Source organism: Opisthocomus hoazin, chromosome 7 (assembly GCF_030867145.1).
Source record: "Opisthocomus hoazin isolate bOpiHoa1 chromosome 7, bOpiHoa1.hap1, whole genome shotgun sequence".
NCBI classification, from domain to species: Eukaryota; Metazoa; Chordata; class Aves; order Opisthocomiformes; family Opisthocomidae; genus Opisthocomus; species Opisthocomus hoazin.
This window is the reverse complement of record NC_134420.1, coordinates 75,219,083-75,244,271: the sequence shown is the minus strand read 5'-3', so window position 1 is coordinate 75,244,271 and position 25,189 is coordinate 75,219,083. Positions and strand designations below refer to the sequence as shown.

Here is a 25,189-nt window from a genome sequence, read left to right as displayed (position 1 = left end):
ATACCTACGAGGGTGGAAAGATTTTAGGAGTTACTGGCTCTACCAGGAAAAAGCCATTAAAGCCTGGAGGCTAGAGTAAGACAAAACCCCCAGGAAGCGCTTATGGGGAAGGGTTATGGGGGGGGTACATGGTGGCTGAGCCCTGGTGGGAGTGTGGGCTCCCCAGGGCTGCGCGGGAGCCCAGCCGAGCAATACCGAGCACCCCAGCCCTGTGGGGGCCATGCAGGCCATACCTGCTATGGGGGTACACTGCCAGGCACCCGGGGTACGCTGCCGGGCACCTGGGGTACGCTGCTGGGCACCCGGGGTACGCTGCTGGGCACCTGGGGTACACTGCCAGGCACCCAGGGTACGCTGCCAGGCACCTGGGGTACGCTGCCGGGCACCCGGGGTACGCTGCTGGGCACCCGGGGTACGCTGCTGGGCACGTGCTGGCTCCCCCAGACACGGACCTGCTCCTTCTCTGGAGATATTCAGACCCCACCTGGACGCGGTGCTGTGCAGCCTGCTCTGGGTGACCCTGCTTGGGCAGGGGGTTGGGCTGGGGGACCCACAGAGGTCCCTTCCAACCCCTGCCATGCTGGGATTCTGGGATTCTGCGATTCCTGGGCCACCATGGTCCTTCCCAGAAGAGCCCACCGCGGGCATCGGAGGAAGCGTGAGGCACAGGCACCCCGCAGCTCAACCCCGGGTGGCCAGGAGCACCCCAGGGAGAGACCACAGCAGAGGGGCAAACCAGGGCAGGAACGGTTTCAGGGCAAAATCTGCAACAGCACAACAGTCACACACGGTCACTCCGGTCCGGGCCCAGGATTCCCTGCTTCGCTCAGACATGGGTTCAAGGCGCTGTGACCGCTCCTGTTTGAAGGCCGCTGGGGTTTTACTCCAACCAGCCACGGAGCTACACTTTTTGGTGGGCAAGTGCCCAGTTACGCCCAGCAGCACCACGCACTGAGCCGCGAAGCAGAAGGCAAGTCACCACGCTTGTCACAGAGGCTGTGCTCCCAGGAAGGGACACAGGTGATGTCCCGCAGCTGGAGTGGCTTGCTTTCTGCAAGCAGAGCACAGCCAAGAGCATCCCGACACCTTCGGGGCTGCCCCGCTTTCCAAGGAAGAGCCCAGCACCCACCCTGCTGCGGCTGTGGGACAGCACCCACGAGGCAGCCGGACGGCAAGGCCAAGGCAGCGGGACGGGGCTGGAAGCCATGCTGTGAGTGCCGGAGACAGAGCCGGCACCGTGGGCACAGGCAGCGACCTGACAGACCGGCTGTCCGTCTCACCCCGCCAGCAGACCCTCCCCAGCACATCCACAGCTCCGCACACGCCCGGGCGCTCCAGGGAGCAGCAGTTCTTCCGCTGGGTACGAGGCAGCGGTGCCATCTCAATCCCACGTCCAGCGCGGGTTTCAGGCTGGCAAAGCAGCCGCGGCAGCCCTTGCTCCGGCCGCTGAGGCCAGCGCGCAGGACGTTACTGTAGCTGCCTGCGAGGATGCGGAGTTTCTGGACTGTGCTGGAACGGTACCAGTTCAGAGCGGTCCTGAACCAGTCCTCATGGTGTTTGTGTGGGACGGCAGCAAACCAACGGACCCTCCAGAGCACGCCAGGCTCTGAGCGCAAGCTTCCACCGAGCTCCCGCTGGGCTTCTCACTTCCCTTTCACCAGGAAAGCCATACCCGGCCACTCGCTCGCCTTCCCGCTGCCAGCCACCCGGCTGGTGCCACCGCACGCCAGCTACCCTGCCTGGGCACCACGGAACCGGCAGAGCCGCAACGCTTCCACACGGAGCCCGAGAAGACTGTCTGTTCTGGTAGACATCGGCCAAAGCAACAGGCGTCTCACCACGGAGCATCTTCTTGTCTCTCCGCCCTCTCCAGAGGAGAGCACGCTGTGCAAGCTGGATCGGGGCCGGGCACAAGCCTGTCTCCAGCTCCAGAGGACACCCGTGCTCGGACGGCGTGCTAAGGAGTCACCGCAGAGCCAGCCCTAGCAAAACCAGCTTACTGACACGAGCTTTCCCTCAAGGGAGTAGAAGACGTAGAGTCATTCCCTCCCGCCAGCACTTCAGCCTCTCTGCCCCTGTCACAGCTCACACCAGCTCCGTGGAACAGCAGCTGGGATGTGGAGATCGGCACCAGCGCCCGAGAGCCGGCCCGGCTGCCAGGCCCTGGGCAGCGGCAGAGGGTGCGGGAAGGGCAGAGCACGGCTGCTGCTCCGGGACAGGCGTTCCTCCCGAGACGAGGGTCACACGCTGCTGTGGAGACCTCGAACCCAAACTCCCTTCCCACTGCCGAGTTTCCAAGGAGAGCAATTTCCCCGGGTCGTAAGGACAGATCGTAGCCGGGGAGCGCTGCGCCGTTCTCCTTCCTCACCGGCACCGACGCCAGACATCGCGTCCCCGGGCACAAACGTCTTTGGCACAGCGTGAGCAGAGCGGTGTGAGGACTGCCGCCGCGGCTCCCCTCTTCTGGGACGCGCTCCCAGCAAAGCGCCAGCGTGTCCCAGCAGCGCTGCTTCCGTCGCCTCTGCGCACAGAGCCGTCGACGAGCTGTCCCCCGCACCCCACATGTCCCCCGCACCCCGATCTGTGCCCCGCACCCCATGTGCGGGTCTGGCCGCAGACAGCGTCCTGGCGCCCGGGCTGGGGAAGCCGCGCCGAGCCGGGCAGCCCCGGGGAGCAGGCCGACCCCGCAGCCGGCGTCCGAGGCGACGGGGCCCACGGCCCGGTGGGTGCAGGGCGCGGGGTCCCTGGCAGGGACCAGGCTCACCAGCTCCTCTTCCAGGCTCCAAGGCTGCGCTCCTCTCGCCGCCGTGCGACGTCGCTGGCATTTTCTCACAAATGAGCGTTGGAGCGAGGTGTGTTTTGTAGCCCGAGACGCGCTCTCCTCCCCGTTAAGGGATCCCCGGAGACAGCGATCCCTAAATCCCTAACAGCTCCCAGGCTGACCGCCCCGCAGGCAGCCCAGCCTTTCCTTCTCCCGCCGGGATCGTCCCCTCCGACCAGCCGGGTGCTGGGGCCCGCGTCCTCCGGCCAGGCGCTGCGAGGCCGGGTCCGGCGGGCGGGGTGCGGGCAGGGTGCCTGCCTCCGGGGGTGCGCCGCATCCCAGTCCCCCCGCAGCCCCCAGCCCAGCCTCCTCCGCCGCCTCTTACCGCGCCGTGCCCGCTCCCGGCGCCCCGCGGTAACGGTGACCAGGTCAACCCCCCCAGGGCCAGGGCCGCGCTCCGTCCCCGCCGCCGCAGCCCGGCGCGCCCGTCCCGGTGCCGGTGCCGGTGGCGGTGGCGGTGCCCGGCGCGGCGGGGGGCGGCTGCGGCTCGGCCGTGCGTGCGGCGGGGCGGGGAAGCGCCCGGCTCCTGCGGCCCGCCCCGGCGCGGCGCGGCGCGGGGGAGGCGGCGGCTGCCTCCATGCTGCAGCGAGCGGCGCGGCTGCCCGGGGCCGGGGCCGGGGCCGGGCGGCAGCCGGCGGCGCGGAGGATGGCCGCGGCAGCCCCGCACCCCGCCCTGCCCCGCCGCACCGCCCGCCGCCGCGGCTGCTCCGCCTGAGCGCGCCCGGCGCGGAGCCGCATGGCGCTGCCGCCAGCCCCCCCTGCGCGCTGCGCGGCCGCTCCGCTGTAGCTGCACCCCCCCCCCCCCCTCCCCGACCCCCCCCAGCCCCGGGAGGCGCCGGCCCGGCGGCGGGGCTGACCGCTCGCCCCGTCCCCGCCCGCCCGTCGGTCCCGCGGCAGCGCCCCGGCGCGCAGGACCCCGCCGCGGAGCGCTCGGCGAGGATTAACCTGGCGCAGGCACACGGCAAGGTCAGCGGCCGGCGGGCGCGGAGCGGGGCCGCCCGCGGCGGGGCGATGCCAGCGGGCTCGGCGGGCTGCGCCGCTGCGTGCCCCGCGCCGTCCCCCCGCCTCCCGCCCGCCGCCCGCGCCTCCGTGCGTGAGCGCTGCCCGCCGCCCGCCGGAGCCGCGCCGCCGCGCCGCATGGGGCCGTCCGCGCCGGCCGCCCTGCCCGCCCCGGCCCCGGGCCGCCGCGCCGCTCTAGGATGCGGCTGCTGAGCGCCGGCCGGCACAGGGCGGAGAGGCGGCCAGCCTGCCGCCGCCAGACCCCGCAGCCCGCCCGAGGAGCCCGGCCGCGCTCGCAGGGGAAGCGCTCCGGACGCCGTCCTTCCCCGGGAGGCGCCAGGTAAGCGCGGAGCGCGGCCGCGCCGGCTCCCCCCGCACTGCGGCCCGCGGTGCTTCCTCGCGGGGGATGGGGAGAGGGGCAGCCGGGGGGGGGGGGGTGTCGCGGGGGGGGGGGTCCCGGTCCGGCGGCGCGGCGGGACGGGGCTGGGGCGGGGGGCGGCGGCGGGACGCCCCTCTCGGGGGGGTGCGGCGGGCGCGGCGCGGGGCTGCGCGGAGGGAGGGTGCCCCGCGCACGGCGGGGCCGGGCCGGGCCGCGCTGCCGCCGCTGCCCGCGGGACGGCGCCGGCGGCCGCCTCGGCGGGGGTGCTGCAGGGCCCGAGCCGCCGCCCCCGCCGCGCCCGGGCGCGCTGCTGCCGCCGCCCGGGGAGCGCCGGCACCGCCGGGCCGGGCCTCGGCGGGCGCAGCCTCCGCCCCTGCGCGGAGCCAGCCCGGGGGCTGCCGGGGGCCGGGCCGGCTCCTCCGGCCGGGCGGCGCGGAGCTGCCCCGGGGGGCAAGGGCGGCCCGCGGCCCCCCGCCTCCCGCCGGCCGCCCCGTCCGGCAGCGCGGGGCCGGGCGCACGGCTCTGCCCGGGCCGTGCCGGGGCCGCCGCCTGGCCCTGCCCCCCCCCCCCCACCTTCCGTCCGCGGCGCGGTGAGCGCGGCTCCTCCGCGGGGAGCGAATGTAGGGCAGGAGGAACCCTTCCCTCCTGCCGGAAGGTTCCTGCTGGGGAGATGGCAGCGCGGTGCCGAGCAGCCGGCGGAGCCCTCGCAGCCATGTTGGCGTCGGGAGCACGCACACGTCCCGCTCCGGGAGCCGCCGGCGGCGGGGAGAGGCCGCGGGGGGGGAGCGTGCCCAGGCCGGGCCGGGGTCCGCCTGCGCCCGGGGGGCCGGGCACGGCTGCGGTGGGAGCGCTTAGGGGAGCCCCTGGCAGTGCTGCGGCCGGCCAGGCGGGCGGGGGCTCGGGGTCCGCAGCCCGCCGGGGTCTGCCGCCAGCCCTGCGCCAGCGCTGCCCTCGCTCAGCTCCACCGGCCGCCCTGGGCAGCAGCGTTTCCCCCGCCGCGCCTTCGTCTGCTCCCGCCCGCGTCTCCGGGGCAGGGACTGCTGCTCGCCGCGCCGGCTGGAGCAGAGGGATGCGCGGGTCTCCGCGGGGGTACGCACGCGAGCTCGGTGCCCCCAGCTGCGCCCAGCCCTGTGCAGCCTCCAGCTGCCTGGCACGGAGCTGGGCAGGCCAGGAGTCCCCGCAGCTCGGTCGTCCTGCTCTCGTGGCACTGAGCTTTCCCACCCATGCTCGCGTTTCGCATGTTCTCAAAGCAGCGTGGTGTCCGCTCGTTCCTTCTGAGCACCCTCGGGTGGGCCTGTCCGAGTCCGCGCGGCCAGACCCCAGACCCGTGAGACGAGATGGATCCAGCCGGCACCTTCAGCGACGTTTTGGTCACCGCTGTGTGTCTGCGGGTGGCTGCCTGTCCGCGGAGGGGCCCTGGCCGGCTCTGGCAGCGCCGATCCTGGCCACGCGTGTGTCCAGGAACACGGTGCGGAGATGCCCAAAATGACCATGCGTGCTGGGACCGGTTTGCCGCGGTGTGGTGGGGCTGCGTCCCGCACGCTGGGCTGCCCTGGACCTGGGTGCTCGGGGCCGTGTGGGCCTGGTGCTGCCTCGGGACTCCGCCTGGGCTCCCCAGTAGCTCAGGGGCATCCCCAGCGCTGTGGGCTGCCGGCGGGCTCCGCCGTGGTGCCAGCCGGCGGGCTCCGCGGTGCCGCGTGGTCTGTCCTGGCAGCGGCAGGCGTGCCGGTGGGCTCCCGAGCAGGGCCCGGCGGTTCTGCCGCTGACCCGGAGTCGGGTTCCATTCTGCGCAGGGAGCCAAACCGGTGCCCGAGTGATCTCAGCACCCAAACACCTTCCCCATCTACGGTGCTAAGTATATACGGTACTCAAGGGATTATGCATTTGTTTAAATGCATAATAAATGTATTTAAATGCGTAAGACTGTATCAAAATGCATACCAGAGCTTGCCAGTTAGGCCTCGAGTCACAAGCCTCGCTAAGAGGCTGCTGCTGGCGCGTCAGCTTGCCTTTCTGCTTTCAGAAAGAGCGATTGCTGGTTTTATCGTGGCGGAGCAGCCGGTGGAAGTAGACCCTGGGTGTTCCAGGTGCCTGGTACGAGTTCCAAGCAGAACTGTTCCCCTGTTTACCGCAGCACAGGCGGCTGCAGGAGCAGCTCCGACTGCGCGGTGCCAGCGGGAGCTGGCGGGCTGAGCGCTCCCGCCTGGTTCGTGACCAGGAGCGGGGCTGGGCTCCGCGGTGTAGCGGGGCTCGGGATGGCTTCCTCGGGGCTTCGTCTGCATTTCTGGTACAACCCTTGCTGTCTGGAGAGGCTCCCGTTTGGCACCATAGGTGTGAACGGTGACAGGCTGCGGTTGTAAGACCGGGGAAGCAGGGTCGGGGCTGGCTGGGTGTGTGGGAGAAGCCGGGGGAACCCGGGAAGACACGTGGCGGAGCAGCATGGTGAGGAGGCACCAGATCTTCTGGGCTGTCGTCGCTGTGGGTGGCTTCTCCCCCCGAGCCGCGGAGATGCCGAGGCGGGTCTGCCGGAGCGAGGGGCTTGGCACGCACGGGTGCCTGCGGGCTGCGAGCGCCGTGGGGAGACGGAGCACCCCGAGGTGCCCGGGGGGCCGGTCCTCCGGCGGGCACGGGTGTGTGTCGGAGGCTGCGGAGCTAATGGCTTTCCATCGCGGATCAATACTGCCTGTGCTTTCAGAGGTGGTAACGGGTTCGGTTTTACAGAGCAATCTTTTGAATATTCTCTGAGCAAGCAGCCGGTCCAGAAAATCATTCTAATAGCTTTGCTATTAGCGGGCCTGCAGAACGGGAGCCAGATCGAAGAGGCTTCTCTAAGTGCTATTGAGGCGTTTTGGGCCAGGCATATTCCATGCATTAGGGAAGATTTGTACTGCTTTGACCAGACATCACTGAGTGTTGTCTATTTATACGCATCTAAATATATCCTCTGCAGTCTTCAGACTTTTCTAGCTAGTAGTAAAATTACTTTTCAATATCGTGCTATTAAAATGTGCTTACTGACACTGTTTAATGAGTTTTGTGCGGAGAGAGGGGTGCGTGTGTGCACGTGTGTATTTTAAATAAAAACCATGCTGGAGGTAGTTACCTAAAATGCCTTGGAAATAAAAGCCTCTTGTCCATGTGGATGGGTAGTGGAAAGAAGGGTGGTTAAACAGAGGCAGTGCTGGAGACACGCTCAAGTCTGGAAAGCCGAATCCAAACCAGTGCAAGGTTTTCATGCTTAGGAGTGAACCATTCTTTCTAGAAATATGTATCAAATAACTATGTACTTTGCAACGAAGTAGAAACATTTGGCTCTAATTAGTCAGATACACCTTATGGTACCCCCGAGCTTGAGACATCGTTTTGGAAACAAAGTCTGGGAGAAGCAGTAACTTCTCGTTGGCTCGGGGACGTGGCGGGTCCGGGCGCCGGTGGCAGCACCGTCCCGCGGGAGCTCTGAGGTGGGGCCCACCCTGCGACGGGGTCAGGGAGGTGTTCGCAGGGAGGGGAGCGGGGTTCTCCCTCACGCACTGGGCCAGCGATCGGCTCCCACAGAGCCGTGGGTCTCGGTGAGCGGCACCCGCGGCGGCTGGAGCCCGAGCCGGCGGTGCCGGGCAGCCTGCCGCGTGCCGCAGCCCTCGCGCTGGCACGGCCGGTCCGGGCACCCCTCGGCGCTGGGGGGAGCTGGGCCGAGCCGCGTCCCGCTGCGTGCCCAGCTGCAGAGGGAAGGTGATGGCTGTCAGGTCGTGCTCTGGAAATGGCATTGCAGACGCAGGGGTGAAGGACAGCACCCCGGTTCCAGGCTGCCGTAAGCATTCCCACACGTCCCTGCTGCCGGGGAGCGCGTCTGTGTCTGTGTGTGCGTTGCTCTGGAGCCAGTGAAGGGCTTGTGGTCCCTCCTGAGCAGCGATGGAGACCTCTGATGTACCCCCAGACAGCAAGCGGGATCGCTCGTTGGGTGGTGGTGATGGGAGGAATGGCCGGCTGGGTGGAGACCTCTGATGTACCCCCAGACAGTGACTGGGATCGCTCGTTGGGTGGTGGTGATGGGAGGAATGGCTGACTGGGTGGAGACCTCTGATGTACCCCCAGAGAGCGAGTGGGATCGCTCGTTGGGTGGTGGCGATGGGAGGAATGGCCGGCTGGGTGGCTCGCAGCCCAGCGTGAAGCAGTCATGGCAGTCATTTTGTTTTCTGTGGCAGCTCTCACTGGCGGCTCTTGGAGAACGAAGAGAGGCTACAGAGGGAGGGAGCGGGGTTGGTGCTCATGGGGAGGGGATGGGGCAAGGAGGAGGTGAAGGCCGGGCTCCCGGGGGGTGCTGGCCCGCAGCCCCTCGAGCCGGGTGGCTGCGTGCCCCGGCCAGCCCCAGGACAGGGGCTGTGCACCCGGGGGGCTCCGGCCGTCGCTCGGGGGTCCGGGCCCCGCTGCCCGCTGCAGCTGCCCGGCTGTCCCGCTGTGCAGACGGGCGTGCGGGGTCTGAGGTGGCAGAGGGCTCCCTGCCCCTGTGGCCCCGGCCTGGCCGGCCGCTGGCCCCTGCGCCCCGAGCCGGGCGGCAGCTCTCGTGTGCCCATGGAATAAATAGCTCTACAAATAATATTTGCCCCGAGCAGGCTGAATAATGCAGAAGGTGATTTGTCAGATGGCTCATCCAGGCCTAATGGGAGCCTTGGTGAATGCCTCTCTAATGGCGTCGCGTGTGGCCAGCAGTGACTCCGCGTGTCGGAAGCTGCAGAACCCCTGCCCGGTGCCTTGCTTTGGAGGTTGCTCGTCTAGATGAAGTTTCTCACCAGGAGCTGTCTCTTAGCAAAACATTTCCTTGAAAACACGATGAGCTAGCTTTACTTTACTGTGGAATATCTTTTTTTTCCCCTTAAAGTTTTTGTTCAGGCTTCTCTGTCAAGATCGCCTTGGACTTCTTTTGGACTGGAGACAGATAAAACTAGTTTTCATCGCCTCGGCATTGTTGTGTTGCCAGATCTCGGTCATTCTCTGACTATTTATTTCTAACCCTTTGTACTCCCTGGTCTCTGTGCTTGGCCAGGGGGACGGAGAAGCAGGAGGCCCGAGCTGGGCACAGGAGCCGGCGGCAGGGAGCTGAGGCCGTGTGCCTCGCGTTGCAGAGGGGCTGACCGCGGGTGCCGGACAGCAGCCGTGCGAGCAGGACGCCCACAGGGAAGGAACCGCGCGGCAGAAGGAGTCGCGCTGAGCGGGAGCCCCCAGATGTGTTTGCAGTACCCTGGTGACAGTGCTGCTGGTCCCAGGATTTGGGATGGGATTTCTTTGGCAGCGCTGAGAAGTAGTGCAGAGATGTTCTGCTGCACGTGGGTGAGGTGTGGGCTAAACTTCTCTGGGTTTTAGCCAGAGTTAAGAGTTTAACCGTTACGTGGAGTCTCTGCCCCAGCAAAGACAGGCACGTACGGTCGCCAGCACTGCCAGTGCCCTGGTAGCTGCCTTGTTTTTGTTTTCACCAACGCGCTTTTAAAATACTTGATGTAAAGACCCCCCGATTCGGCTCCGTGGGAGCAGGTCTGAGTAAGGCGAGCGGGTTTTGTCGCCTTGTCAGCTGTGACTCAGTGGTTCTGCTGGGTACATGGTGTTTCACAAGAGAGCCTTCAAATCGGGACCGTGATTCAGCTCTGCCGCGCCGTTCGGAGCTGTTTTTGCTGTGCTGTGGGCAGACCTGCTGTGCTCGGGGCTCCTCCTGACGCGTCAGCGCTGCATCCCATCTCCGCCGGAGCCTGGCTGCGGCGAGGCCGCTCTCGTGGGTCGGGACCAGCGCGGTGGGCAGCGCCGCGGTCCTCCTGCCAGCCGGGCCTCGGCCGTGGGGCGGGGGCTGCAGCCCGCTGGCACCTGGCTGGGGGTCGGCGGGGCCCGGGACGCTCCTCCGAACCTGTGCAAGCTGACACAGAGAGCGGAGCATCTTCCACCGCTACGGCGCAGGGAAGCGAGATGAGAACAGCGCGAGCCCCGGTTCGAGCTCCGGTGGCGTTGGCCGATGCCCAGCGGCAGCGTGTCCTGGCAGGCGCTGCGCAGGGCTCCTCCGGCACGGGCTGTGACGGGCTGGGGACGCGCTGCGGGTGGATCCAGGTGGCAGGCAGGGAGGAGCTGTGGTGCGCTGTGCTGGGGACCGGGGCCGTGGGTGTACCCGCGGGGGACGGCACCCGGGGTGACGTGGTGCTGCGGGGGCTCTGCCCAGCGCCTGCAAGCAGAGCGCCCGCGCAGGGACTGCGCCTGTGCTGCTCGTCACTTGGTGCCCTGGCCTTGGCGGGGATGGATCGGGCCGCTCCAGACAGGCATGTCGTTGTCCCCAAGCGTGTGGCAAGGCTTGGCCTTAGCGACCAGTTTTGAGGGCACCGTCCCCTCTCCAGTACTCCCTTTCCCTTGCAGGGAGCCCCGCTCTCGCTGCAGCTGGGCACTGCAGATGCCCTCCACACGCCCCCCGCTCTGCATCCCCGTGCCAGCAAGCAGCGAGGAGCCCTCCCGCTGGGGTCTGGTGCGTGTTGGAGATACCCGTGGGACGTGGTCAGTGCCCTACGGCATCTCCTTGGTTGTCCGAGACGAGGATTAGGTTAACCATGAGCCAGCAGTGTGCCCTGGCTGCCAAGAAAGCCAATGGGATCCTGGGTTGCATCAAGAAGAGTGTGGCCAGCAGGACAAGGGAGGTTCTCCTTCCCCTCTACATTGCCCTAGTGAGGCCTCATCTAGAGTACTGTGTCCAGTTCTGGGCTCCCCAGTTCAAGAAAGATGAAGAGCTACTGGAGAGAGTCCAGCGGAGGACTATGAGGATGATGAGGGGACTGGAACATCTCCCCTACGAGGAGAGGTTGAGGGAACTGGGCTTGTTCAGCCTGAAGAAGAGAAGGCTGCGAGGGGACCTTATAAATGCTTGTAAATATCTGCAGGGTCAGTGTCAGGAGGATGGGGCCAAGCTCTTTCCAGTGGTGCCCAGCGACAGGACAAGGGGCAATGGGCACAAACTGAGGCACAGGAAGTTCCGTCTGAAGATGAGGAAGAACTTCTTCCCTCTGAGGGTGACGGAGCCCTGGCCCAGGCTGCCCAGGGAGGCTGTGGAGTCTCCTTCTCTGGAGATATTCAAGACCCCCCTGGCTGCGGTGCTGTGCAGCCTGCTCTGGGTGACCCTGCTTGGGCAGGGGGTTGGGCTGGGTGACCCACAGAGGGCCCTGCCAACCCCTACTATTCTGTGATTCTGTGGTTCTGTGAGGAGGTCTGCTCGTGTTCCAGACAGAGAGAAGGTATTTCGGCTCGTGGTTTGGCACACAGAAGCACGTGCGTCGCTGTGTGTGTGGGGACGGGTGCATTCTGTGCCCCCGCCGAGAGCGACTCGGTGTGAGTGGCCGTGCAGCCCAGCCATGCCCTCACAACTCTTCCTGCGATTACGAATTGCAGAGCAATGCCTTTGTCTTATCCTGGTGGTGAAAAGCAGTCATTTGGTTTCTGTAATAGTTTCTTCAGAAAACTTCAGCACCCCAGGGTGTAACTCCTGTACCTCCAGCGCCATTAGAGCCGAGCGCTTCCGCTGGAGCCACTGCAGAGCTGCGCTGGTGCCGGAGCCGCGCGTGGCTGCTGGTCTCGCTGCGTCCCTGGTGGGGGCCCGGTGCGTGGCCAGTGTGGTCCTTCCTCCAGACTGGCACTTAACGTCCTTCTGTCGGCCGACTCCGTGCGTCAGCAATGCCCTGCAGTCCGCGGGGCTGTCCACGCGCCCCGGCGCCGCTGGGGCTCGCGGTGCCGGCACCCGTGTCGCTGCAGGCGTGGGGGTCGCGCGCGACGTCTGTCGCGGGGCAGCGCCAGGGGCGCGGGGCACGCGCTGCCCGCGTGGCCGTGTCCCTGCTGCGCCGTGGTGCTGCCCGGGGCGAGCGGGCGGTGGCACCGGGCGTTCTCGGGAAGCCCTCGGTGTGGAGAAGCGCCTGGAAATCCTAGAGGAGCAGTGCATGCTGTGAAACACCGGCTTTTAAAATTTTAATAGAGAGCCGTAAAAAGTCACAGTGCCTGGCAGTTCTTGGTGTGGGGTGGGAGGTTTGCAGTGAGATACGTCTCTGCAGAGGGTGCTGGCTGAGGGGGAGGTTTCTGGCTTTTTGGGTGACACACGGTGGTCTTCAGCGAGGGCTGGCCATGAGCGTCGAGCCTTGGGGGGTCACGGCAGTGCCCAGCAGCATTGGGGGGTCACGATGGTGCGCTCCTGGAGGGAGCGAGGGGAGCATGGCTGGGTGTGAGGGAGCGAGGGGAGCATGGCTGGGTGCGAGGGAGCAATGGGAGCACGGCTGGGTGTGAGGGAGCGAGGGGAGCATGGCTGGGTGTGAGGGAGCAATGGGAGCATGGCTGGGTGTGAGGGGAGCATGGCTGGGTGTGAGGGGAGCACGGCTGGGTGTGAGGGGAGCACGGCTGGGTGCGAGGGAGCGATGGGAGCACGGCTGGGTGTGAGGGAGCAATGGGAGCACGGCTGGGTGTGAGGGAGCGAGGGGAGCACAGCTGGGTGTGAGGGAGCGAGGGGAGCACAGCTGGGTGCGAGGGAGCAATGGGAGCATGGCTGGGTGTGAGGGGAGCATGGCTGGGTGTGAGGGAGCGAGGGGAGCACGGCTGGGTGTGAGGGAGCAATGGGAGCATGGCTGGGTGTGAGGGGAGCACAGCTGGGTGCGAGGGAGCAATGGGAGCATGGCTGGGTGTGAGGGGAGCATGGCTGGGTGTGAGGGAGCAATGGGAGCATGGCTGGGTGTGAGGGGAGCATGGCTGGGTGTGAGGGAGCGATGGGAGCACGGCATGGCTGGCTGCAAGAGAGTGGTGCAGAGCGATGGCAGCAGGGCTGCTGGCCTCTCGCGTTCAGCAGGTGCCCTACAGACGTTCGGCTGCGGTGGCTGAAATGGGAGGTTGCTCACCTGGCTGCCGTATTCGCTGCTGCCCATTACTGCCCGGGGTCAGACGCTCTGGCTTGTTTTGTTTAGGCAGCATTCTGCAAACAAACACCTTCTGGGGGCTGAAGTACTTCCCGTGTCTTTCCCTGTTTGTAGAAGGAAAACCTGATAAATAGCGTGCAAAAAGACACGGTAGGCTGGGATGGATAGCTGCAGCTGCCTGCTAGCTCCAGATGAAGACTGTATTAATTTCTAAGGGAACAAATTAGGAAAGTAGTTTTTAAATGAGCTTTACTAGCGTAGCATTGTGCAGTGTGTAAAAATGAGTAAAAGATAAAGTGCTTAGGTAAATGCCCTTTGATTGCTGGCGCTGCTCAGCCACGTGATCCGCAGTAGCTGTTTGAGCATCGCAGCCCCTTGCTGCTCGCGCGCGGGCTGGCATTGTCTGCTGCCGTTCCGCTGAAGGGTGCAAAGAGCTGAACTGAATAAGCTTAATTTCTCCTAAGAAGCATTAAACAAGCCTATGTACAGACTCTGTGACTGTATTTAAATTGCATCTGGGAAGTTAAAATATTAAGAATAAATAAATAATGATCACGAGGAGCAAAATTGTGGCCAGCAGGATGTGAGACTCAGAATGTCATGGAGAGGCTGGACTTACTTGCTCATCGCCAGGAGAAATTCGGGCTGTACGTGAAATTGGGTGCTGGAATGGTTCCCTGATGGCTAGTAACGCTGCCTGGATTTATACTGAGGATGTGAAGAGAGGTGAAGGATAAAAGAGGAGAGTGTAGGGCAACAGCATCACAATTACCACACAAATCAAAAGAATCACTCACCCTCCGAGGGCGCGGTGTGTTTCTCCTGTAATGCTGGACATGGAAAATCCAAACCGAACATCCCTGTGGAGCAGCACACATGTCCTCCCGCGAGGGGACGGAACCCTGGGCAGCACGGCGGGGCAGCACGGACCCCCGTGCAGCAGGACATGGCACAGGGCAGCATGGCACAGGGCAGCACGGACCCCCGTGCAGCAGGACATGGCACAGGGCAGCATGGCACCCCGTGCAGCAGGGCACGGCGCAGGGCAGCACGGACCCCCGTTCAGCAGGACATGGCACAGGGCAGCATGGCACAGGGCAGCACAGAGCCCCGTGCAGCAGGACATGGCACAGGGCAGCACGGCGCAGGGCAGCACAGAGCCCCGTGCAGCAGGGCACGGCGCAGGGCAGCGCAGCTCCCCATGCAGCATGGCACGGCGCAGGGCAGCGCAGCGGGGCGGGCAGCTGTGGCACGGGAGCTTGGGGTTCCAGCTGCAGCCCCGTGCCCTGTGGCCACCCCAACCCCCCGTTTGGCCAGCAGTGCAAACTGTGCGAATAATCCTGGGTGTTAAGGTGCGAAAGGGGGTTTTTTACACTAGAGGCTTGATCCTGAGCTGACGTTTGCGTGCACAGGGCATCGTGGAGCAGGATATTCGAGTTCTGCTGAGCGTGGCTACGAGGATGATGAGGGGACTGGAGCATCTCTCCTACGAGGAGAGGCTGAGGGAGCTGGGCTTGTTCAGCCTGGAGAAGAGAAGGCTGAGAGGGGACCTAATAAATGCTTACAAATATCTGCAGGGTGGGTGTCAGGAGGATGGGGCCAGACTCTTTCCAGTGGTGCCCAGCGACAGGACAAGGGGCAATGGGCACAAACTGAGGCACAGGAAGTTCTGTCTGAACATGAGGAAGAACTTCTTCACTCTGAGGGTGACGGAGCACTGGAACAGGCTGCCCAGGGAGGCTGTGGAGTCTCCTTCTCTGGAGATATTCAAGACCCGCCTGGACAAGGTCCTGTGCAGCCTGCTGTAGGTGACCCTGCTTCGGCAGGAGGGTTGGACTAGATGACCCACAGAGGTCCCTGCCAACCCCTGCCATGCTGGGATTCTGTGATTCTGTGGTCTCCCTCTTGCAAGGCTCCGCTGCCCTTTCCAAGCATGCCGAGTTTCATGGACGCAGTCTTGGCTTGCGTCTGCGTTAGCGGGTCGTGTGGTGCAGCAGAAGATGATTTCTGGGGTGAACGATGGGTGATGAAGCCCCGATGTCCCCACCGTGTGTGTTTGGGGCGTGAGGCCGGGCTGGCGTTGGTGGGGTCTGATGGACTGCGAGCCGACAGGGCCCGGTGAGCCGCCCCGCAGTGCGCACCGCGGCGGTGGGGCAGCCCGGCACCCGGGTGGGCAGGCAGCCATGGAGCCATGGAGCCATGGAGCCATGGAGCGTGCCTCCGGGCAGGGCCCCGCCGCTGGGGACGCGGTCTGACGCGCCTGCCGCTGCCGGCGTCGGCGGCTCCGCGGAGCGGTGCCGGTGCCGGTGCCGGTGCCGGGCAGCGCGGTGCGGAGCGCGGGGCTGGCTCGGCTCCCTTGCCGGCTCAGCCCAGAGCCCAGTGCCGGCGTGTGACACTCCTTATCTCTCCAGCTCAGAAACGCTGTGCTCAGGGCATCCTGATGGATTTGTGACACTCCCCGTGGGACGCTGCGCTCATAAACCAATTAAAGGATTACAGCGTTATAATGTGGAGAGTATTCTTTGTTTATTAAGTAATGCAGGTATAATTCAATTAGCGACAGGCTGACCTGCTGATGTCAAGATGTGGATGCCAGCCAGGTCAGAGCCTTGAGCTCTGCTTTCCAGCGCGGCGGCTCGCCCGTGCCTGCCCTCCAGACCAGAACGGCGGTAGCTGGGGGGAGCAGCCGTCCCTCCCGTAGCTCTCCCTGCCCCGCACGCCGCTGGCAGCGCCGGGGGGAAGCCAAAGGAGGGGGGGCTCTGCCAGATGCCGGCTCTGCCAGGCGCAGAGGCAGCGGTGGCACCCACCGTGACCACGTCTGACCCCGTCGCGTCAAGGTGCTGCAGCCTCTGGTGCTGCCCGCTGGGGAGGCGAAACCCGGGTCCTGCCCGGCGGCCGTGGCCGCGGTGCCGTCGCTGGCTGCGGAGCTGCGGACGGGGCTCCTCCGGGCGCGGGGCGTGGGTGCGTTGGGTGGCAGGGCGGAGCGGGACCTGACGCATGTCCACCCCCTGCATCTGCACAGCTTCGCTGGAGCCGCTGCCCCGGGTTCCTGCCGAGCGCGAGTTAAACCGGGAGGTTTTGTTAAAGCCTTTTACTGCCGTGTTCCTTTATGAAGCGGTTCAAGCTGGGCCGGGTGTTTGATGTTCAGCATGGCTGAGAAAGCGCCGTTTCGCCAAGTGGTGCCCAAAGCGTGGCCTGTCCGAGGGCATGGCGCGTGCCCACCATGGCCCCTGCCTGGTGACGGGGAGTGACCCCGCGGCCCTGCCTGTCCCCGGCTCAGCGCTGCCGCCAGGGCTGCGCCGCGTTCCGGCTGCCATGGCACCGTGGCGTGGGCTTGGGGACCGCGGCTGGCGTGCCGTGGTGCGGGGGAGACGTGAGCGGTGGCCAGAATGAGGTCCCCTTTGGTGGGGTCCTCAGTGCCGAGAGCCCTGCGCGCGGGGAAGGCCGTCGGTGCTGGGCTGCGTGGGTGCCGGGGAGGGCACAGGACGGCGGGGCTTCTGCGCAGCCGCCCCACGGCCCCGCTCTGCAAGGGGAGCCCCGAGGAGTGCGTTTGTGACCGGTGGTGCCATGGCATCGGGGCAACGCGCAGGCTGGGCACGCCTCTGCCAGCGAGGAGGGGTGGAGAAGGAGAGGTGGAAAAACTCCATTACAGCAGTAGGGCTGTACAGGAGTAACTCAAGAGTAGAATATGGCTAATTCAGTGGATCTGGAGATGAAAGTTTGAGCGTGAAAGGCTGAAGTAACCCCTGGGCTGCAGCCAGCCCGAGGAAGAACTTCTTCCCTCTGAGGGTGATGGAGCCCTGGCCCAGGCTGCCCAGGGAGGCTGTGGAGTCTCCTTCTCTGGAGATATTCCAGACCCACCTGGACGTGGTGCTGTGCAGCCTGCTCTGGGTGACCCTGCTTGGGCAGAGGGCTGGGCTGGGGGGCCCACAGAGGGCCCTGCCAACCCCCACCATTCTGTGTAAAGTTTAAATTTCAGTGAGAGACGATTTGCTCCCGTGCTTGAGGTGTGCTATGGAACTTGGCCAGCCCATCTCCAGCTCATAGCTGGTACTGGGTGGGTGCAAAAGTGGCTTCCAGACTGCCAGAACTTTCCAGAAAGAGCAGTAGGTTCTGCTGCCTGAAGTAATGAAGACTGGTCAGAAGCGTGCTCTGGTGTTCCGTGCAGTCCTGTGACAGAATTACGCTGGTTTGCAGCACAGACCAGGCGATGCCAGCCCCGCACGCGGCGAATGCAAACACAGCGCGAGAGAGGGGGTCTACACGGGTGTGCAAGGCGCAGTGCAGCCGGGCAGCGCTGGAGCAGCGTGGGCACCTGACAGCAGAAGGGAATCATCTCTGAGGACCGAGGCCGGGCTTGCAGACCCTGGGATGAGTTGCTCTGATTACTTTCCCGGTTGCCCCTTGCAGGGAGTTTGTCTGCCGGTTCCTGCTCGCCAGAAGGAAAGCTCCAAAGGCCGGCCGTCTGCAGCTGCCTGCGCCGCAAGCGGGACGCGGAGGGCGAGAGAAACCAGGCCCCGCAGCGAGGCGTTCCCCTGCCAGAAAAGAGAGGGGCAGAGCAGGGCGGGAGGGCGGCCCCGGGGTGCGGGCGGGGAGGAGAGCGCAGGGGAGCGGCTGCGGGCGCTGCGGAGGGGGAGCTGCCCTCACCCATCGCTGCCCTCGCCCTGCCCTCGCCCACCGCTGCCCTCACCCATCGCTGCCCTCGCCCACCGCTGCCCTCGCCCTGCCCTCGCCCACCGCTGCCCTCGCCCTGCCCTCGCCCACCGCTGCCCTCACCCATCGCTGCCCTTGCCCACCTCTGCCCTCGCCCTGCCCTCGCCCACCGCTGCCCTCACCCATCGCTGCCCTCGCCCTGCCCTCACCCTGCCCTCACCCTGCCCTCGCCCACCGCTGCCCTCACCCTGCCCTCGCCCACTGATGCCCTCACCCATCGCTGCCCTCGCCCACCGCTGCCCTCGCCCTGCCCTCGCCCACCGCTACCCTCGCCCACCGCTGCCCTCACCCTGCCCTCGCCCTGCCCTCGCCCTGCCCTCACCCTGCCCTCGCCCACCGCTGCCCTCGCCCTGCCCTCGCCCACTGATGCCCTCACCCATCGCTGCCCTCGCCCACCGCTGCCCTCGCCCTGCCCTCGCCCACCGCTGCCCTCACCCTGCCCTCACCCTGCCCTCGCCCTGCCCTCGCCCACCGCTGGGCCTGGGAAAGCCCAAGCCCTCAGCAGACAGATTCCTGCCGTCCTGGGGGAATAAAGCCTTTATTTCCACCCCGACAGTTTGTGAGATGTTAGATCCTGACTCTCCTTATGGAAAAGGCCATCGCAGCAGAAAAGCGTGTACTTTTCTGGGTGCAGGGGGAAATAAGTGCTGATTTCCCGGTTGCTGCGAGGCTGTTCTGTGGCAACCATGGCAACCGGGCTTCAAAGACACGGGGTTAAAGTCAGGTTTCCCAACTTTGGTGTTGGCAGAGGCGAGGGACCTGGATGGCGGCTCCCTGGGGAGGTGGGGGTTCACTGGGGAGGTGGGGGTTCACTGGGGAGGTGGGGTCACTGGGGAGGTGGGGGTTCAGGGAACAGCAGGCATGGCTCTCCTCGCTCCCCCAGCCCCACGTCTGCCCAGTGCCCAGCCGGCCGGTGCCCACCCGCAGCCTGGCTGCCTGGGACTGACGCCCTTTGCTATGGTATTTGTCATCTTTTAAACCTCCCTGGTGCTGCTTCCGTCCGTGAAGCTCAAGCAGCTTCTTCAAATCCTTTGCGGAATTACAAGATTTCGGCCCGTTTCCTTGGAGGGCAGAAGTGAAAGCTTGGGATCTCCGTGGTGGTCACAGCCCCGCAGTCTCCGGTGATGCGTGGTGTCTCTCCGTGTGTGGCACTGATCCGCTCCCCGGGAGCTTTTTCCTCTTCCCATCCTTGCGCGATGCAGTGTCTCATTTGCTGTTTACCTGTGCCCTGCTGCTCCTCTGACGTGTGCAGTGGTTGAGGCTGCAGCTTTGGCATGGCGTTCGTTCCCGCAGAGAAGTTTGTGCACTGCTACGGTACAGCCCTGTTGCAGTAGGACGGTGTCTAAGTGCTGCTAAATGGCAGCTCGTGCTGACGCGTGAATGCTGTTTCATCACGAAATTAATTGCAAATGCAGCACCTCTGGGCATCCGGGAATGGCAGTCTCCCCAGTGCTCCCAGTTACCAGCCAGCGCTCGCGCAGCCGGGACCTCAGTGCATGAAGGAGTCGGTGTTGAAGGAGTTGGGTTGGACTAGATGACCCACAGAGGTCCCTTCCAACCCCTACTATTCTGTGATTCTGTGATTCTGCAGCTGGAGGGGCTGGCGGGGGGAGGATACCTGCTACCGGTTAACGACGGGGAAAAGGACAAGGGGGGAAGCCAGTTCCCCGGCGGGTGAGGGCAGGAACGGAAGCGGCAGCCTGCCTGCGTCCCCGACTGGATTTGCAGTTGATGTTTCCACCCTTCAGTCATCAGCCTCATCCCTGGGCGGTCAGAGCCGCGGCCCCAGCGGTGCCGGTCGCGGCAGCTCCTGGTGCGCGGCCGGCCGGGCGTGCTCGGTGCCCGTGCCTGTCGGGGCTTCACCGGCAGCCGGCAACCGGGACCACGCAGCCGCTCGCTCACTCCCCGGCCGCGCCGGGACGGGGAGGAGAGCGGGCAGAGAGCTCTCGTGGGCTGAGATGAAGACCGTTTAATAGGACAGCACAGGAAATAATAACAATAATTATTATCATTAATAATAATGGAAAATAATAAGGAATATGCAAATCGAGGCACGCAGTACAATTTGTCTCGCCACCCAATGACCGACTGCGTAGCCAGTCCCCGAGCAGCGATCGTGGAACCCCCGGGTTTCCTGGAGCTCACGGATTTCACCAAACTCATGAATTTCACAGAACTCGCCAAACTGACAGAAAAAGACCAAACTCATGGAAAAGTTCAAAATCCCAGGAAATAGAGAGAATTCCTGCCCCACAGCCAGCCCTCCTCCACCAACTGAGCATGCTGCCCATGGCGTGAAACATTTCCATGGCCAGCTCGGGCTGCCTGCCTGGCCGCGCTCCCTCCCAGCCCCTGCACCCCTGCTCCTCAGCTGAACGTGGGGGACTGGAAACGGTCCTGGATTGCTTAGGAGCAACTGAAGCCATCAGTATTGTCAACATTCTGGTACTGTATCCAAACCACAGCAGCTGCTGGGAGGAAAATTCACTCTGTCCCAGCTGAAGCCAGGAGAGTGCCCCAGCCCCTTGCTCCCCGCGCCCACCACACTGAGCCCAGCCTTTGGGGCTGGGGGGCTTCTGTGTGGCCACACGTGTTGGGTTGGTGATCTGACCCTGGCTCTGGCTCCCTGCCTGCCACCAGCAAGCTCCCCTGCCCGGGGGCTGCCGGGGAGCGTCTGTCCTCCCATGCTGCACCCATCACCCTCGGGGTCCCCAAACTGGGGCCAATTCCTGGGGCAGGGCAGAGCCACCAGGCACCCGGACAGCAGCCCCGTGTCCACTGCGGCAGGGGAGCATGGCTGCACGCTCGGGGTTTGGCCGGCAGCGCCCAGCAATCCCCTCCCACAGGGCTGGCACGGCTGAGGCTTTGGGTGAGCAGAGGGTGAGCTGGACCCCAGAGGGTGAGCGGGATCCTGGAGCAGGATCCCAGGGGGTGGGTGGGATTCTGGAGCAGGATCCCAGGGGATGAGCAGGATCCCAGAACGGGATCCCAGAGGGTGAGTGGGATCCTAGAGCAGGATCCCATAGGGTGGGCAGGATCCCTGAGCGAGATCCCAGGGGGTGAGCAGGATCCCAGCTGGCATGGCAGCTTCTGCGCGGGAGCCACGCTGGTGGGACTTCCAGGGTTGCCCTGAGGGCTCCTCGTGGCCATGGAGGGTGGCTCCCACAAGCTCTTCCTTCCCGGCAGTCCTGGGGGTTGACTGTGGACCCGGTGGGCTGGTGGGGTCAGCCAGGCTGTGAGCGGAGAGGATCCCAGTGCTCCCACAGCCGTGGCAGGGCCGGTCCACAGGTCTCAAGCGCAGCCTGAACTCGTGCTGGTGGATGGTGCGGGCTCCTGGGGTGAGAGGGGAGGACGGGGCGCTCGTGGCCCTCCTCGTGCGCAGCGTTGCTGGGCACCCTTCGGAGCTTGGCGAGGCCGATGCTGTGGGGAGGAGGAGGAGGGGTGCGGTGGGAGTGCCGCGGTGCGTGGCGGTGCCGGTCACCGTGATGTGCTCCCGTGTCCCTGTCCGGGTGGCGGGGTGCCTCCTTCTGCGGGAAACCTCCTGTTGGTCCGGCCGCGGTGTCTCATCACCTCTGCCGAGCTGGCGATGCTGTGTCCCACGCACAGCCCCTTTCCCGCATTCTTTCAACACATTCCCGCGTGTCGTCACGGAGGACGGAGCTGACGGCGTCCGTGCGGGATGCTCTGCTGTTCCGTCAGACGCGGTTACTGAGGGGCACCGGGCTTCAAAACGGAATCGCTTTGCCGTGTGAGAAGTCTTCTCCAACGTATTTCCAGCTGTGCCGTGGTGGGTGCCTGTGCTGAGCGTCAGTGTGTCGGGGGGAACTGCACACACGGACAGCTCTTTGCAGCAGAAGATGCGGTACGGACAGTCAGATCTCATCGAGAGAGTGTGAGAAAGGGAGGCATCGCTAGGAGCTGCTGCTCAGTGCTTTGGGGACTTGGGCATCGCTAGGAGCTGCTGCTCAGTGCTTTGGGGACTTGTTTGTTTGTTTTTCTGCGTGCATATGTAAATGAGAGTTTAACTGATTGCAAACAGCAAAGTAGCGCATGCCCCTGGTCAGAATGAGCGCAGCCGAGTGCAGCCTCGCGCGGTGCCTTTCCCTGGTGTGCGCTGCCTGGTGCTGCGGCCCCGCTGCGCTGCTGGCCGAGAAACCCCTTCCCCCGCGCCATCGCCGAACGCCGGCGTCTGGCGGATCGACCGCGCTGGTGCCGCTGGGTGCCGGCTCCCATCCGCTGCGGCCTGTTCCCCGTCGGGCGCCGGGTGCGGGCACCCAGGGCGTGCGGGCAGCCCAGGTGTGCGGCCAGCCCAGGTGTGCAGGCAGCCCAGGTGTGCGGCCAGCCCAGGTGTGTGGCCAGCCCAGGTGTGCGGCCAGCCCAGGTGTGCGGCCAGCCCAGGTGTGTGGCCAGCCCAGGCGTGCAGGCAGCCCAGACGTGCCCGCTTCTGCGGGGCACTGGGGCGAAGGTGGGGTCACCAGGGTGGCTCTGCGCCGAGCAGAGCACCGTGGGCGTTCCCTCCCTGCCTCTCCTTCAGCTCGAAGAGAGCGATTTTATGCCTTAAGGGCATCTCTCCTGAGGATGTGAAGGTTGGAGGCAGCCTCGGCAGCAGTGTCACCCAAGCAGGGTCACCCAGAGCAGGCTGCACAGCACCGCATCCAGGCGGGGCTGGAATATCTCCAGAGAAGGAGACTCCACAGCCTCCCTGGGCAGCCTGGGCCAGGGCTCCGTCACCCTCAGACGGAAGAAGTTCTTCCTCGGGTTCAGCTGGAGCTTCCTCTGCTTCAGTTTGTGCCCGTTGCCCCTTGTCCTGTCGCTGGGCACCACTGGAAAGAGTCTGGCCCCGTCTTCCTGACCCCCACCCTGCAGATATTTATGGGCATTTAGAAAGTCCCTTCTCAGCCTTCTCTTCTCCGGGAGCCTTCTCTTCAGCGTGTTGTCGTCGGAGCTGGCATGCCAGGGAGCTTCCCTGGGCCCCTGCCCCGTCCGTTTGCAGCGGGTGTCTGTGCGGGAGCGGAGGGGACACGGCGGGAGCTGTTCTCTGGTGGAGTCACCTGTAGCAGGGGTGCCTTCTCCGGCTCCTCTGCGCTGCCCGGGGCACACGTGCTCTGGCGCGTGGCCGGCGTGGCTCTGCCCTCGCATGGGTGCTGGGGCAGCTTCCCGGGTGGGCGCCCACCCCGGGCTCAGCCTCTCCACCCCGAGGTTCCCTTGGCACCCCCGGGTTCCCTCCCCACCCTGGGCTCAGCCTCTCCACCCCGGGTTCCCTCTCCACTCCGGGGTTCCCTCCCCACCCTGGGCTCAGCCTCTCCACCCCGGGGTTCCCTCGGCACCCCCGGGTTCCCTCCCCACCCCGGGCTCAGCCTCTCCACCCCGGGTTCCCTCTCCACTCCGGGGTTCCCTCCCCTCCCCACCCCGGGTCCCCCCCCCAGCCGGGGCTCAGTGCCCCGCACCCAGGCTGGTTTTGGCGTGTGGTCTCCATGCTCACCCCCACACCAGCGGGCAAGGTGAGGGCAGGGGCGGGAGGGAGCCCACCCGCTCTGTCCGTGGAGAGGAAGCTGCGTGGGGGCCGTTCCTGCACACTGGGTGCGATGGAGAGGGCGGCAGCGCGGCGAGCAGCAGCCTGGGAGGGACGCAGCAGCCCCGCAGGCAGACAGACCCCCCCGGGGTGGGATGTCAGGCTGGGCACTGGGAGCTTCGGCAGGGCTGTGCCGGTGGTTTGGGGTCTGCGTTCGCCCCCTCCGTGCCGGGAGGAGCGGGTGGGCGCTGGCTCACCCTGTGCTGCGCACGCCGGTGCTGCTCTGCAGGGCTTGCGGCCGGGCAGGTGGAGGTGGCAGAAGAGGGGCGTTTCATCGGGACTGAGCTCGGAGCAGTCCGGTGCCTTGCGAGGCGTTCTGTGGCAGCCAGGGCTGACGAGGCTCATGGCAGCCAGGGAAGGAGCTCACCTCCCTCCCCTCCGGCATCACCTGGAGAGCAGCTCTGCGGAGAGGGACCTGGGTGTCCTGGTGGACGACAAGTTAACCATGAGCCAGCAGTGTGCCCTGGCTGCCAAGAAAGCCAATGGAATCCTGGGGTGCATCAAGAAGAGTGTGGCCAGCAGGACGAGGGAGGTTCTCCTTCCCCTCTACACTGCCCTGGTGAGGCCTCATCTGGAGTACTGTGTCCAGTTCTGGTCTCCCCAGTTCAAGAAAGATGAAGAGCTACTGGAGAGAGTCCAGCGGAGGGCTACGAGGATGATGAGGGGACTGGAGCATCTCCCCTACAAGGAGAGGTTGAGGGAACTGGGCTTGTTGAGCCTGAAGAAGAGAAGGCTGCGAGGGGACCTTATAAATGCCTACAAATATCTGCAGGGTGGGTGTCAGGAGGATGGGGCCAAGCTCTTTTCAGTGGTGCCCAGTGACAGGACAAGGGGCAATGGGCACAAACTGAGGCACAGGAAGTTCCGTCTGAACATGAGGAAGAACTTCTTCCCTCTGAGGGTGACGGAGCACTGGCCCAGGCTGCCCAGGGAGGCTGTGGAGTCTCCTTCTCTGGAGATATTCAAGACCCGCCTGGACAAGGTCATGTGCAGCCTGCTGTAGGTGACCCTGCTTCGGCAGGAGGATTGGACTAGATGACCCACAGAGGTCCCTTCCAACCCCTGCTATTCTGTGATTCTGTGATTCTGTGATTCTGTGATCACCTGGCGAGTACCTGTCGAACAAGTGTAGCACCATTATTACCACAAAGACGTCTCTTTGATGGGTAAGATGTGCAATCCTGACCATAACGCGTGAGTGCAATGGACAGAACGCATGCATCTCAGCAGGCTGACAGGTCCTGCCCCTGGGAGAGATGCGACGTTACCGTGCCCCCCACGTCAGGGGTACTGGAGCTGCTGAGCAGCAAACCAGCTTGAAAATGAGTGTCCGTCCTGTGAGCGCTGGAAGGGCAGCCCACAGCGTTGCTCTGCTCTTATCTGTCCCTGTGCCGAAAAAACAAAGGACTTTGTTTTTCTCCATCTCCCCCACCCCAGTTTCGCTTATGAAATTAAATGAGCAGAAACCAGAAGAGAGAAAAAAGGGAGAACTTTGATATCAAAGCTGAAAATTAAAAAAAAAAGTTTTGGATTCCTTAAAATAAAATTTTATTTTCAGTACAAGGCTTTCTTACTGGAAGAAATTTAATTAGCATCAGTTCTTTGCAGCAGAAATCAAGCACATGAAAAAATATTTGCATATCTCAGAGCCTTCAGTGCAACAGGAAGGCTGAGTTGCTTTTGCTTTTCTGTTGCTTTCTTTAGTACAATGAAACCTAAAGAAAAAACAGCAATCAACAACCGAAATTGTAAAGTTGGGAGCGGTGGTGGTACACTTACGGTAGCCGTGGACAGCG

At 64.7% G+C, this 25,189-nt stretch overlaps 1 protein-coding gene across 2 annotated transcripts in view; it reads left to right on the top strand.

Annotated features, from left to right (window-relative positions):
- The first annotated feature begins 4,016 nt into the window (after window positions 1-4,016).
- LRFN5 (leucine rich repeat and fibronectin type III domain containing 5) overlaps window positions 4,017-25,189 on the top strand; it is a 59,266-nt gene continuing 38,093 nt past the window's right edge. For both annotated transcript variants that reach the window (XM_075427326.1, XM_075427325.1), the window contains exon 1: window positions 4,017-4,160. The gene's annotated coding sequence lies outside the window, so the exon portion shown is untranslated. The remainder of the gene's footprint in view (window positions 4,161-25,189) is intronic.